Below are 14,564 nucleotides of genomic sequence, written 5' to 3' on the forward strand. Positions count from 1 at the left end.
TGAAAAGGACAATTGAGACCTCAGAATAAATTCAGTGGTCCTTGAACAAATACAAAAATGGATCCTAATTTAGCAGACTAAAACTGCTAATTGATAAGAAAGGAGGGGGACCTTAATTATTGACGTCAGAGGAGGAAAGCACCACATGAGAGAGAAATGAGTAACCAAATTCAAAGAGATCCTCCCTTATACAATACTGCAAGGAAGTAAAGCACAGGGAGAAAGACTGACTTGATCTGAACAGGAAGTGATCCACATGGGGACTGTTCATTAAACTTTTAGTGCTGTGATTTAAGAGCCACTTTATAAATCAGGCTTAAAATGGCAGATACAAAAACAGTGGAGGAAGAGGCGCCAACCAAATAAAAGGCATAGTAATAATGCAAACACTTTCTAACAAAAGAAATTAAAACTACTTACCACTGGGTTGAATTTATCTCCCTGATGTTTCTTAATTGAGCCAACATTCTATGAAAACAAAAAAAAGAAACAAAATTAACAATAAAAATAATCTTTATGATTTTAAGGAACATCTCTTCCAATTTCTTATTTATCCCAAAATCTAAATTAAAATCCTGTATAATTCAGTCACATAAACTCACACACACAAAATTGCTAATTTCTCAATAGTAACTGGATTTATTGTTCATAATATTTTTAGACTATTGAGAGCCCTCACCTATATTAACAGATACCACTCTACCTACCATTAAAATCCCATTTATTTGAGCTTACTGGGAAACAATAAAAGTTTTCCCAAGCAAATACACTCTAATCACCAATTATACTTAAAATTTAGTAGTTTTTGGTGGTTCTTTGTGGCAAACACTGTTAACTGCTTATCAGTCTTTTCCCTCTTTTCAGAAGTTTCTTTTATTCAAGGTGGTAATGGACCTAGCTAAATACCCACTTTTAGCTTTCCAAGAAGGGTGGACAAGTGACAGATGACACAGTTAAGCTCAATGACACGTACTTAGAAGTCTACTTTGGGGGTAGAATGGTAGTGGATTCTGGAAAAACATCTGTTTCCTTATCTAGGGACGGGTGTGAACATGATGACTATGAATCAACAAGCATGAGGATTAAAAGCCTACCAATAAGGCTGATAAAATAGAAAGACAAAGCAAGCTGGGGTCTCTTAACAGCACTGCTGAGCAGCTGAGCCAATGCCAACCACAGAAATACCTGGATTTCTTGATGTGTAAGAAAATGAAATCCTCTATTTGCTTAAACCATTGCTAGGTTTTCTGTACCTGAAAACAACACATTCCAAAACAGGACAGCCCCAAACCCAAAACAGCAGCATTAATTAAAAGTACATACATCATGAATAATCTTTTTCTGAAAAGCTCAGTGATATTAATAAATACGTGTTTCAGAATTTTAAAGGGTCACTCTAAATATATTAGACTATTTGTCCTTATAAAAAATTGTTTAGGACTGCTGAGTTAACTTTCTCCACAAATTCTACACATAGCACATACCACAAAAAACACCTCTGTGTATATCAAGCAAAGATGGCCACTTATTTTGTCACGCAACATACTCCTACAAACATGGTAGTCTGATAAAATGGGACTAACAACGAATTGAGATGGAATATGGCTACAGAAGGAGGTTAGTGAGAAGAAAAGTTTGTGTTTAGAGACTTGAGTTTGAAATACCTGAAAGCTGTCCTAGTGGGATCTTATGTAGACAGTTGCATGAATATCCAGAGATGTGGAAAGAAATCCAAACTGAGACTATAAATTTGGAAGTTATCTGTTTAGAGATATTTAAAGTAATGAAATTAGGGACTTCCTTGGTGGTGCAATGTTAAGAATCTGCCTTTCAATGCAGGGGACAGAGATTCAATCCCTGGTCAGGGAACTAAGATCCCACATGCCACTGAGCAACTAAGCCCACATGCTCTGGGACCCACAGATCCTGAGTGCTGCAACTAAGACCTGACACAGCCAAATAACTAAATAAATATTAAAAAATTAACAAAGTTATAAATTACATGAAAGAATCAAGGGCATCAACGTGGATAGAAGAGTACAAGTTCAAAAAGAAAGGAATGAAGGAAGAAAACAAATTCAATGGTTGAGCCCTGAGATACTATAAAAATAGAGGTCATAAAGAAGAGAAGAGAACCAGCAAAGGACACTGAAAAGAGGCAGTGAGTCAAGAGAAAGCACCCCTCATTCACCCAAAGTATATTCTAAAAGCTAAATGGAAAAAATTATTTCAAGGAGGAAGTTATCAACTATGTTAGTAAGAACTTTAATTGCCACTGTTTAATAAGGTAAAGGTCACTGATTATCTTACTGAGGAGTAATAGAGACAAAATGCTGTTTGTAGGGGATTCAAGAAATAGGAGAAGGATAACATCATAGCAAATATAGACAACCCAGGTAGTTCAGTTATTAAGGACACTGAAAAATACAGGAAGAGTGAGAATAGATGGCAAGTCAAGACTCACAATAGTGGATGTGTAGGGAATAATCTAGTAAGAGAAAGATACATTTTTATAAACAGATTTGGAAAACCATTCATAGACCATCCCAACAAAGTTTCCAGCCAGTTGAAAGAAAAAAGTTGCTCATGGACCCAAAAAAAACCTTGGGTGCCATGGTACACCTTAGGGTTATTTTTCAAAACTACAGATTACTGTAGCTTCTCCCTTAGAGATTCAGATTTAGAAGAGTAGCTATAATTCAAGATTCTTTATCATAAAGAAAATGATGTGATTCTTTTCCCCCCTAACAGTTTCAACAATAATCCACAGTCGTATATCTATATTCAAATTACCATCTTTTCCCCTTCCCATTCTTTTTTGATAAACTCTCATTTGGGAAATATTTGTAACTGAAAAGTGAAATCACTGTAAAAGTTTTAAAAAATATAGTATGTATACTTCCCTATGGATCTGAAGAGATCACAAGTTATACTTGGCTAGATTTAAGAGAAATCTTATGTTGGAATGATCTTTTTAAATAAGAGTTCAGAAGTTAAAATGCACAACAAAGGCTCCTCAGGCATGCCCATAGCTATCAGATGATGTTTAGTTGTTCTGAAAGATTTTAGTTTAATTATGGCTATCATATTTACTAATCTGTATTTGATACAACCTGTGCTTACTTCTGAGGAACTTTATGAACATTATTAACCCATTACCTATAAGTACATGCTAGTAAACAATGAAAATAGTTATATGTAAAAGAACAAGAATAAAAAGGTAAGAAACTTATGTAATGAAAAAAACAAATACTGTAAAGGAGCACTTGATCCTGAAGGATAAAAATAATTATATGTATAAAATGTGCTATGCCTTACAGCACATACAGCAAGAGGTGAGGAAAGAAGGCTGATGAAATAGCTACATGTCTCTTAAGGTCAGCATTGCTGTCTGACCCCTGCTCAGTTCAGTTCAGTTCAGTCACTCAGTCGTGTCCGACTCTTTGCGACCCCATGAATCACAGCATGCCAGGCCTCCCTGTCCATCACCAACTCCTGGAGTTTACACACACTCATGTCCATCGAGTCAGTGATGCCATCCAGCCATCTCATCCTCTGTCATCCCCTTCTCCTCCTGCCCTCAATCCCTCCCAGCATCAGGGTCTTTTCCAATGAGTCAACTCTTCTCATCAGGTGGCAGAGTATTGGAGTTTCAGCTTCAGCATCAGTCCTTCCAATGAACACACAGGACTGATCTCCTTCAGAATGGACTGGTTGGATCTCTTTGAAGTCCAGGGGACTCTCAAGAGTCTTCTCCAACACCACAGTTCAAAAGCATCAATTCTTCGGCGCTCAGCCTTCTTCACAGTCCAACTCTCACATCCATACATGACCACAGGAAAAACCATAGCCTTGACTAGACGGACTTTTGTTGGCAAAGTAATGTCTCTGCTTTTGAATTATGCTATCTAGGTTGGTCATAACTTTCCTTCCAAGGAGTAAGCGTCTTTTAATTTCATGGCTGCAAACATCATCTGAAGTGATTTTGGAGCCCCCCAAAATAAAGTCTGACACTGTTTCCACTGTTTCCCATCTATTTCCCATGAAGTGATGGGACCAGATGCCATGACCTTAGTTTTCTGAATGCTGATAGAAAGTTTCGTCAATGCCAGCAACGTTAACCAAACAAACTTTTATATCAAACAATGGTTACATATATATGTTAAAAAAACTTAAGGTCGAATAAAGCAATTGACATACATATTGAAGTTATAAGGAGTTCCCACAGCTGCAGAAATTTCCACTTTTGTATTTTTACATAATTTACATAATAAAATAGACCTTTAAAGTATAGGTTGGCAAATGCATACATCCATATAACCAACAGCAATCAAGATATAAAATCTTTCCTCACCCAAGAAAAATTCCTATGTGCCACTTTCCAGTCAATACCCTCACCAAGACAACCTGTCCTAGATAAGAGTGCTATGACATTTGTGTGCAAGTATTAATGAGAATGTAGGCTTCAGTTCTTGCAGGTAAATAAAGGGGAGTGAAATTGCTAGATCACAGTTCATAAAGAAAGCTAAGTGTCAAAGAACTGATGCTTTTGAACTGTGGTGTTGGAAAAGACTCTTGAGAATCCCTTGGACTGCAACCAGTCAATCCTAAAGGAAATCAACCCTGAATATTCATTGGAAGGACTGACACTAAAGCTGAAGTTCCAATACTTTGGCCACCTGATGTGAAGAACTGACTCTGGAAAAGACCCTGATGCTGGGAAAGATTGAAGGCAGGAGGAGTAGGGGATGGCAGAGGATCAGATGGTTGGATGGCATCACCGACTTGATGGACATGACTTTGAGCAAGCTCCAGGAGTTGGTGATGGACAGGGAAGCCTGGCATGCTACGGTCCATGGGGTCGCAAAGAGTGGGATACAACTGAGTGACTGAACTGAACTGAGTCTACAGGCATGTTTAATTTTATTCTTAAAAAATAAACAAATCATTTTAGAAAGTAGTTTTACCACTTACCACTCCCAGAGTTCCAATTAAATTTTCACCAACACTTGATATTCTCAGTCTTTCTTAATCTATGTAGTAGGTGAAGATCAGTATCTCACTGTATTTTTGTTTTGCATTTCTCTAATTACAAAATGGCATAGCAGAGCCTTATCTGTATTTGGACCTTGGTTAGATGATAAAGATACTGGACTCAAGTCTGACATGACACTCTAGTGAGAAGAGTGATAAGATTTTGTATATGGGAAGAATGCATATTATTGTGCAAGCAGATACACTATATAAGAAAATAATTCTCCATGAGCATCTCACATTTCTGCATAGCCTGGGTTCTCTGAACAATGTCATTTACAGCCAATTTAAGATGTTTATATAAGGATACATTCCAGATAATAACATTTAGCAACACTGAGGCAGTTCAATGTCTTCTCTCCAGAGATCGTTGTTCACTGTTTAGTCGCTAAATCATGGCCAACACTTTGTGACCCTGTGGACTGCAGTACACCAGCACACCTTCCCTGTCCTTCACCGTCTCCTGGAGTTTGCCCAAATTCATGTCCATTGAGTTGGTGATGCTATCTAATCATCTCATCCCCTGCCGCCAGAGAAGATTTGTTTAAATTCCAGAGTAAAGGTAAGGTTTCTCTCTCTCACTCTCCTGAGGACAGGACAAGTCATGAGTGGTCCTATGTGTGGTCAGGTTTCCCAATTCAGGGTTCCCTTCTTCAGTGCACACTACTACCTGTGCAGATCCAATCTGACCTTCACTGTGAAGCCCTATGAAGATTCAGGCTCAAGTAACCAACACAAGTACTGCCCTGGTGGCTGCTTGCTTTCCAGGGAGTAATAAACCCTTTGTCTCTGGTTTGTGTTTTCTGGCAAGTTAACACAGTACCTTGTAAATAGGGTAAAATCCCAGACCTCTGACCTGAGATTTAACCACTATGAATCAAGAAACAGGGCCACAATGCCTTTCACCACCAAGATTAAGAGATCCAGAGTCTATTCCCCACTGCTTGAAATTGGGCTGACTGGAGGAGGAGATGGCAACCCACTCCAGTATTTCTGCCTGGGAAATCCCATGGACAGAGGAGCCTTGGCAGGCTACAGCCCCATGGGGTCACAAGAGAGTTAGAAGTGACTTGGTGACTAAACAACAATGACTTGCTTATGTCAACTCAGTGTGGCAGAAGTTAAGCAAACAACAGTGCCTCTGCCTCCAGAAGATTTACTACTACTGCTTTACCTTCCTTGAATGCAGCCCTGAGGACATGATGCCATAAAGAAGCCAGGGATAAAAGACCACATGCTGATTCACAAGTTCAAGAGTTATATAAATTGCTCTAAACATTAAGTTTACCAATTATACTGATTTTTTTCCAATGAGAAAATTTTACAATTTGTTCATTTACATGGGACATTTTCCATTTCGCTCATTTTCTCTATATTTTCTGCCTTTTTATTTGTTTTGAATTTGTCTTTTTCTCTTAGGCTAAAACTTATTAAGTAATGATTCTAATATTTTCTTCTTCTTCAAGATTTAAAGCTATGAATTCTGAAGTTCACTTCATAAATGTTGATATGTTGTCTTTCCATTTGTTTAAAATGTTCATTTTCCATTTGATTTATTCTTTTAACCATGAGTTATTCAGAATCACCTTAATTTTAAAACATTCAGACTGGGAATTCTCTAAGAGTTCAGTGGTTAGGACTCTGAGCTTCCACTGCCAAGTGCCTGGGGTTCAATCCCTGGCCAGGAAACTAAGATCCCACAAGCTTCATGGTATGGCTAAAAAAAAACAAAAAACACCACCATTCAGGGATCTCCTAATTCCATTACTTCATGGCAAATAGATGGGGAAACAATGGAAAAAATGAGAGACAATTTTGGGGGGCTTCAAAATCACCACAGATGGTGACTGCAGCCATGAAATTAAGAGACTCTTCTTGCTCCCTGGAAGAAAAGCTATGACCGACCTAGACAGAATATTAAAAAGCAGAGCTATTGCTTTGCCAACAAAGGTCTGTCAAGTTAAAGCTATGGTTTTTCCAGTAGTCATGTATGGATATGAGAGCTGGACTATAAAGAAAAAGAAAGCTGAGTGCCAAAGAATTGATGCTTTTGAACTATGCCACTGGAGAAGACTCTTGAGAGTCACTTGGACAGCAAGGAGATCAAACCAGTCAATCCTAAAGGAAGTCAGTCCTGAATATTCTTTGGACGGACTGATGGTGAAGCTGAAAACACCAATACTTTGGCCACTTGATGCAAAGAACTGACTCTTTGGAAAAGACCCTGAAAGAAAGACTGAAGCCGTGAGGAGAAGGGGACAACAGAGGATGAGATGGTTGGACAGCATCACCGACTTCATTGACATGAGTTTGAGTAAGCTCCAAGAGTTGGTGATGGACATGGAGGCCTGGCGTGCTGCAGTCCATGGGGTCACAAAGAGTTGGACAGAACTGAGCAACTGAACTGAATTCTCATTTGTTATTGATTTCTAACTTAATTTCACTGTAGACAAAGAAAATATTATAATTTCAAGTCTTCCACAGTATGTTGAAGTTCTGACATCCTCACATGAGATCTACCTTGGTGTTTCATATATATTTAAATGTCACATTCTGCATCTCTTGGGCTTAGTATTCAAAAAATGTCATGTGAAACTGATTGACAGTGGTGTTCAAATCTTCCATACCCTTCCTAATTTATGGTTTCTTTTTCTACTAATTACTGAAAAGTACTGAAATCTCTAAGTATAAATGTCCATTTCTCCTTTTATTTCTATCAAATTTTATTTCATGTATTCTGAATATTTTGTAAATATACATTTAGGGTTCTTATATCTTCTTGATAAATGGATCCTTTTATCATTATAAAATGTCCTTTTACTCTAATAATCCTTAAAGTATATTTTGCTATAACAACTTTCTTTTGATAAGTGTTAGTATACCTTTTCCCACTATTGCTTTTAACCAAATTTGTTTTTAAATTGCCCATTTGTACAAAGCATATAGTTGGTTCTTGCTATTTTATCCAACCTGACCATTTCTATGTTTCAATGCTTGGCTTAGACCATTTGTATTTAATATAATTACTTGTATAATTTAAGTTTATTGCATTACTATTTATTTTTAACTTGTTCTTTGTTCCTGTTTTCCTGCCTCCAAATATATTTATTTCCCTATATAATCTCATTGTGCGGACTTTTAAGTCATACACACACAACACAAGTATTTTGGCTGCTCTAGGAATGTACAGCACATATTCTTAATTCATCATAGTCCACCTTCAAATAATATTATACTATTCTAATTACATACATAATTTTATATATAACAAATGCAAAAGAGTATAATGTGTTTGTTTATACTCTCATGTTTCATGCTATGGTCATAAACTTTACTTCCATATATTATAAATCCCAGGGCTTCCCAGGTGGTGCGGGGGTAAAGAATGTGCCTGCCAACACGGGAGGTGTCGAGTAGGAAATGGCAACCGACTCCAGTATTGCTGCCTGGAAAATTTCATGTCAGATAAGTCTGTCAGGTCACTTGGACAGCAAGGAGATCAAACCAGTCAATCCTAAACGAAGTCAGTCCTGAATATTCTTTGGAAGGACTGATGGTGACGCAGTGCATGGGGTCTCAAAGAGTTGGAAACACCTGAGTGTGCACGCATGCACACACACACACACACACACACACACACACATTCACTGTCACTTATATAAATTTAAAGACCAGAAAACAGACTTCTGTATTTATTCACACACTCACCATTTCTTATGGTCTATTTCTTATAACAGATTTGCTATCAAGGCCATTTGAGCAGTGTTTTTAAAGATACTGCATTTTTTAGTTCTAGAATATGCATTTGGTATTTTTCCAAAGTTTCCATCACTCTCCTGAAATACTCAATCCCTCACATGCTATCCTGCTTTAAAATAACTGTCTCCTAACTCACTGACTCCTAACTCTGGGTCATCTAAGAAGTCTGTTCACTGTTTTCTCTTAATTATATAATCATATTTTCCTGTTTTATGTTTCATATTTTTTCATAGTATTCTAAATCCTTTTTATGAGGGTTGAGAAATGAGCGTAAAACTGTTAAGTTTTCTTTATTTCTCAGAGAATTATGCTCTTCCCTCAGTTAGGATGTATGCATGCATGCTCAATCAGTCGCTCAGTCATGTCAGACTCTTTATAACCCCATGGACTGCAGCCCGCCACGCTCCTCTGCCCATGGAATTTTCCAGGCAAGAATGCTAGAGTGCCTTGCCATTTCCTACCCTTGTGTCTCCTGTATTGGCAGGCAGATTCTTTACCATTGAGCTACATGGGAAACCCCTAGTTAGAATGAGTCACGGATAATTCAGATTTCTAGCAGATTCAATTTGAGCTGAAACTGGCTGCAGCTTTCAGTTCTGCAGCTTTCAGACTGCAGCTTCAGTTGCTCAGTCGTGTCTGATTCTTTGCAACCCATGGACTGCAGCACACCAGGCTTCCCAGTCCATCACCAACTCCCAGAGCTCACTCACTCAAAATCAACTCACTCAAAATCATGTCCATTGAGTTGGTGATACCATCCAACCATCTCATCCTCTATCGTCCCCTTCTCCTCCTGCCTTCAATCAGAGTGAATTTTTCTGTGATCAATTCAATCCCCAACTTCTCATCCTCAACCACAGTCATATCTTTTTGATCTTGTCAAAATCTGAGATAGGAAGAAATTGGGCTACAGTTCTGCATATTCTGGGTTTGGTTTACCTTTAGATTCAACTCCAGCAGTGTCCCATAATTCAAGAACCATTAGAATTTGCAGAACTATACATTTCTTTAGGTTTTTCAACCCCTCCTGTACTCCTCTTTAAGCAAAATTCAAGGTAGATAAAATTATTAGGCTCAATGATTTAATTTTGCTTTGGGGCTTTGTCAGATACCCACCCTTTCCCCAAAAGCCCACAGTGTCTCTTGAAGATTGGATGATTTATCTTCAGCCCTTCAGTCTTTCCATTTAGTGCTGCATCCTATACTGAAACCAGGCTGGGAAGCTGCCACACTCTTGACTCACCTATAAGAAGTTCATGTATCTCTGGAAATCAGTTCACCAAGGCTTCCTTGATTCCACTGATTTTTTGCTACCTCTAATTTTTTTTAATGCGATTTTTGTTTTTCTTATTCTCACCAGGGGACCAGAAAGTTTTTGTGCGCTCCCATATGCTAACTCGCATGCACTTTCATGGGGTCGCAAAGACTCAGACCAAGAGACTGAACAACAAACACGCTAACTAGAAGCAGGAAAGGAGATGCCCAGTGTAGATACATAGTTCTGTTTATAGATAAGACACTCCCATGGAAGAGATTCAGTCTGTTTCACCCTTCTGTGAAACAAATTTGGTAAAGGTAGAAGAAAAATCTTCAAAATTCTCCTCTATCTCAGTTTAGAAGGAATTACAATTTACAAAACAGAAAGAGGGCCTAATTATTCTTACAAAAAGATCTTCATTCCACAATTAGAAATAAGACTACAAATGCAAACATCCCAGACAGAATTGATTTATTTAACTCTGAAAACCTAACATCAGATCATTTTAAAATCAGAGGGAGGAAGTAGAGGGAGGTTTTAGTATGGCTCAGAACCAAACTTAGAGAAGGTGAAAACTGTGCCAAAAATAGGAATACTGAAGGTCTGTGAGGAGATTTCAACTTTTTGTAACACACAGTTGGTTCTTTCAACAACAGGTCAATAAAAGCTGTGCACAGAGACACTGTAGAAATATGCACCACAAACATATTCACAATGATGTTGCACTTAATGTAATAAATTAAATCTTGGCATTATTTCAAACCTAGAAGTACTTTCTCATATAGCCTTGACCAGATTCTAAACTATTCCCAAACACAATCCTGTGGCAGGACTAACTTCCTTGTACGTATTCCCTTATTTCTCTTTACTTCCTGGTATTCATCTCTATGCCAGAGTAAATCCCAATCTTCTTAGATTCTGCTAATGACTTATAACAATTTCCTTTGCAGACTCTTGACACATGGTTTGTAAGTCTTGACGGGTACAGAACAAGATGGTCAAATAAACCAAAGAGAATGTTAATTCTCTAACATATCCTAAGAATCAACTGATTTTGACCACACACAGCAATATGAGACACTGAGTAGGTGTATTTTCCCTCTCATCTTAAAAAGGATCTCTTCTGAAGGTATCTCTCCAGTTATCAACCCATTTCTCTGCTCTCCTTTACAACAAAATTCCAAACAAGTTGTCTATACACACTCTAACCAACTATTTCATCAATTTTTCTCAAACTCACTGGAATCACACTTTTGTCCCCCATCACTTCAATGGAAACTGTTCTTCCTAGGTCATTAATGGCCTCAGTTCAGTTCAGTTGCTCAGTCATGTCCAACTCTTTGCAACCCCATGAACTGCAGCACACCAGGCCTCCCTGTCCATCACCAACTCCCAGAGTCCATCCAAACCCATGTCCATTGAGTTGGTGATGCCATCCAACCATCTCATCCTCTGTCATTCCCTTCTCCTCCTGCCCTAAATCTTTCCCAGCATCAGGGTCTTTTCCAATGAGTCAGCTCTTCGCATGAGGTGGCCAAAGTTTTGGGAGTTTCAGCTTCAGCATCAGTCTTTCCAATGAATACCCAGGACTGATCTCCTTTAGGATGGACTGGTTGGATCTCCTTGCAGTCCAAGGGACTCTCAAGAGTCTTCTCCAACACCACACTTCAAAAGCATCAATTCTTTGGCACTCAGCTTTCTTTAGAGTCTAACTCTCACATCCATACATGGCCACTGAAAAAACCATAGCCTTGACTAGATGGACCTTTGTTGGCAAAGTAATGGCTCTGCTTTTGAATATGCTATCTAGGTTGGTCATAACACTCCTTCTAAGGAGTAAGCGTCTTTTAATTTCATGGCTGCAGTCACCATCTGCAGTGATTTTGGAGCCCCAAAAAATAAAGTCTGACACTGTTTCCACTGTTTCCCCATCTATTTCCCATGAAGCGATCAGACCAGATGCCATGATCTTTGTTTTCTGAATGTTGAGCTTTAAGCCAATTTTTGCACTCTCCTCTTTCACTTTCATCAAGAGGCTCTTTAGTTCTTCTTCACTTTCTGCCAGAAGGGTGGTGTCATCTGCATATCTGAAGTTACTGATATTTCTCCCGGCAATCTTGATTCCAGCTTGTGCTTCCTCCAGCCCAGCATTTCTCATGATGTACTCTGCATATAAGTTAAATAAGCAGGGTAACAATGTACAGCCTTGACGTACTCTTTTTCCTATTTGGAACCAGTCTGTTGTTCCATGTACAGTTCTAACTGTTGCTTCCTGACCTGCATACAGGTTTCTCAAGAGGCAGGTAAGGTGGTCTGGTATTCCCATCTGTTTCTGAATTTTCCACAGTTTATTGTGATCCACACAGTCAAAGGCTTTGGCACAGTCAATAAAGCAGAAATAGATGTTTTTCTGTAGATGTGTTTATTGTTTTGTCTGTGCAATAAACATTAATGGCTTACCTATTGCCAAATCCAACAGACAACTCTAAGCTCCTCTCTCCCTTGACTTAGTAGTAGCATTACTTCCCACTACTTCAGGTATTTTCTTCACTTAGCTTCCAAGACATGACATCCTCCTGATTTTGTTCCTACACCACTGGCCACATCACAGTATCCTTTGATAATTACTCCACTTTATATCAACGTCAACACATTAGAGTGATGAAGAATGCAGATATTCACCCTCTTCTCTATCTATACTCACGCTCTTGTTGATGATCCAGTTTCAAATGTTGAAATATTACCAAGTCTTTCAATACTAAGCACTCTAATGATACCTGTCTTAGTTTGGGTTCTCTCAAAAACAAAGGTTAAGATAAGGATTTGAATGCAGATAGTCCATCTAAGAAACGACCTAAACAGCAGTTAGAGTATGTGATGGGGAGGAAAAGCCAATATAAGAAACGGTATATTACTGAAGTCATCCCTAACCTAGGGATAACTGGGGTTCATTCTCTTTAAATTCTGAGAAGTACATGGGGGTCTCAAAATTGTCTGTCCATAAGATGAGAGGCAAGCTGTTATACATCTGCTCCTGTTTCCTACTGGTTAAGCACTGCTTCTATGGGCGTTAACTTTCCCAAACTACTAGCTCTTGCTTGCTTTCTGGTCCAGCTGGCCTCCCACAGCACAGAAATCACTGTTGTTCACATTCACTAAAAATACAAACAACAAAACTTAACAATGAGCAAAGGATTTGAAGAAACATGTCTCCAAAGATATGTTAATGGCCAATATGCACGTAGAAAGATGATCCACACCCTTAGTTATTAGGGAAACAGAAATTAAAACCGCAAAGAGGTTAAAATTTTACACCAACTAGGGATAGCTTAATAAAAAAGCCAGGTATCAGGACCGATGTGGAGAAATTAAAACCCTCATACATCACTGATGTAAATGTAAATTACTGCAGTCACTTCTGAAAAACAATTTGGCAATTCTTCCAAAAAGTTAAACATAGTTACCATATAACCCAGCAATTCTATTCCTGGGTATTTAATCAAGAGGACTGAAAACATCTGCTTTCAGAAAACCTTGTAACTAATGTTCATAACAGCATTATCCATGAAAGAAAGAAAGAAGTCGCTCAGTCGTGTCCGACTCTTTGCGACCCCATGGACTGCAGCCTACCAGGCTCCTCTGTCCATGGGATTTTTATCCATAGTGGACAAAAAAGGGGAAATAATCTAATACACATAAGCAATGAATGGATAAGCAAAATGTTTTATATTCATACAATGAAATATGTATTATTCAGCTATTATATAAAGAGATGAACTACTGATACATGATACAACATGGATGAACCTTGGAAACATTATGCCAGGGTAAAGAAGCCAGATACAAAAGGCCATATATTTTATAATACCATTTTTATGAACTGTTCAAACAGGCAAATTAATAGAAACAGAAAGCAGATTTGTGGTTCCAGGGTCTAGGGGCAAAGGAAAACGGGAGTGACTGCTAACATGTATGGGGCTTGGGGCAGTGATGAGATTTTTTGGAATTACATGATGATGGCTGTAGGACCTTGCAAATGTACTAAAAATTACTGGAGTGTACACTTTATAAACAGGTAAACTTTATCATTTATTATTTGGGCTTCCCCAGTGGCTCAGACGGTCAAGAATCTGCCTGCAGTGTGGGAGACCTAGGTTTGATCCCTGGGTCTGAAACGGATCTTTCTTTCCACAGAAATTTATTTTCCTACCTTCCTTCTCCCTTTAAAAACTTAAGTTACTTCTGTGCAACCCCCTAACCGAATCCCAATTTATAACTTTACTGAGTCAAAGCTTTGCTCAGTACTTTTACCTTACTACTGACTCCTCTTTTCCACCTAATACTTCACTATGCTAATTACTTCTCTGGTTCTTTAAGTGGTGTTTTAAATAAGGTGAATCGCTCAGTCGTGTCTGACTCTTTGCGACCCCATGGACTGTAGTCTACTACGCTCCTCCGTCCATGGGATTTTCCAGGCAAGAGTCCTCGAGTGGGTTGCCATTTCCTTCACCAG

At 38.5% G+C, this 14,564-nt stretch overlaps 1 protein-coding gene across 8 annotated transcripts in view; it reads right to left on the reverse strand.

Moving 5' to 3' along the window:
• The window catches only part of ERBIN (erbb2 interacting protein), a 129,316-nt gene that overhangs the window by 82,859 nt on the left and 31,893 nt on the right, over positions 1-14,564 (reverse strand). For all 8 annotated transcript variants that reach the window (XM_027520286.1, XM_027520292.1, XM_027520291.1 and 5 more), the window contains exon 2: positions 421-468. The gene's annotated coding sequence lies outside the window, so the exon portion shown is untranslated. The remainder of the gene's footprint in view (positions 1-420; positions 469-14,564) is intronic.

The sequence above is a fragment of the Bos indicus x Bos taurus genome, chromosome 20 (assembly GCF_003369695.1).
Source record: "Bos indicus x Bos taurus breed Angus x Brahman F1 hybrid chromosome 20, Bos_hybrid_MaternalHap_v2.0, whole genome shotgun sequence".
Classification (NCBI taxonomy): Eukaryota; Metazoa; Chordata; class Mammalia; order Artiodactyla; family Bovidae; genus Bos; species Bos indicus x Bos taurus.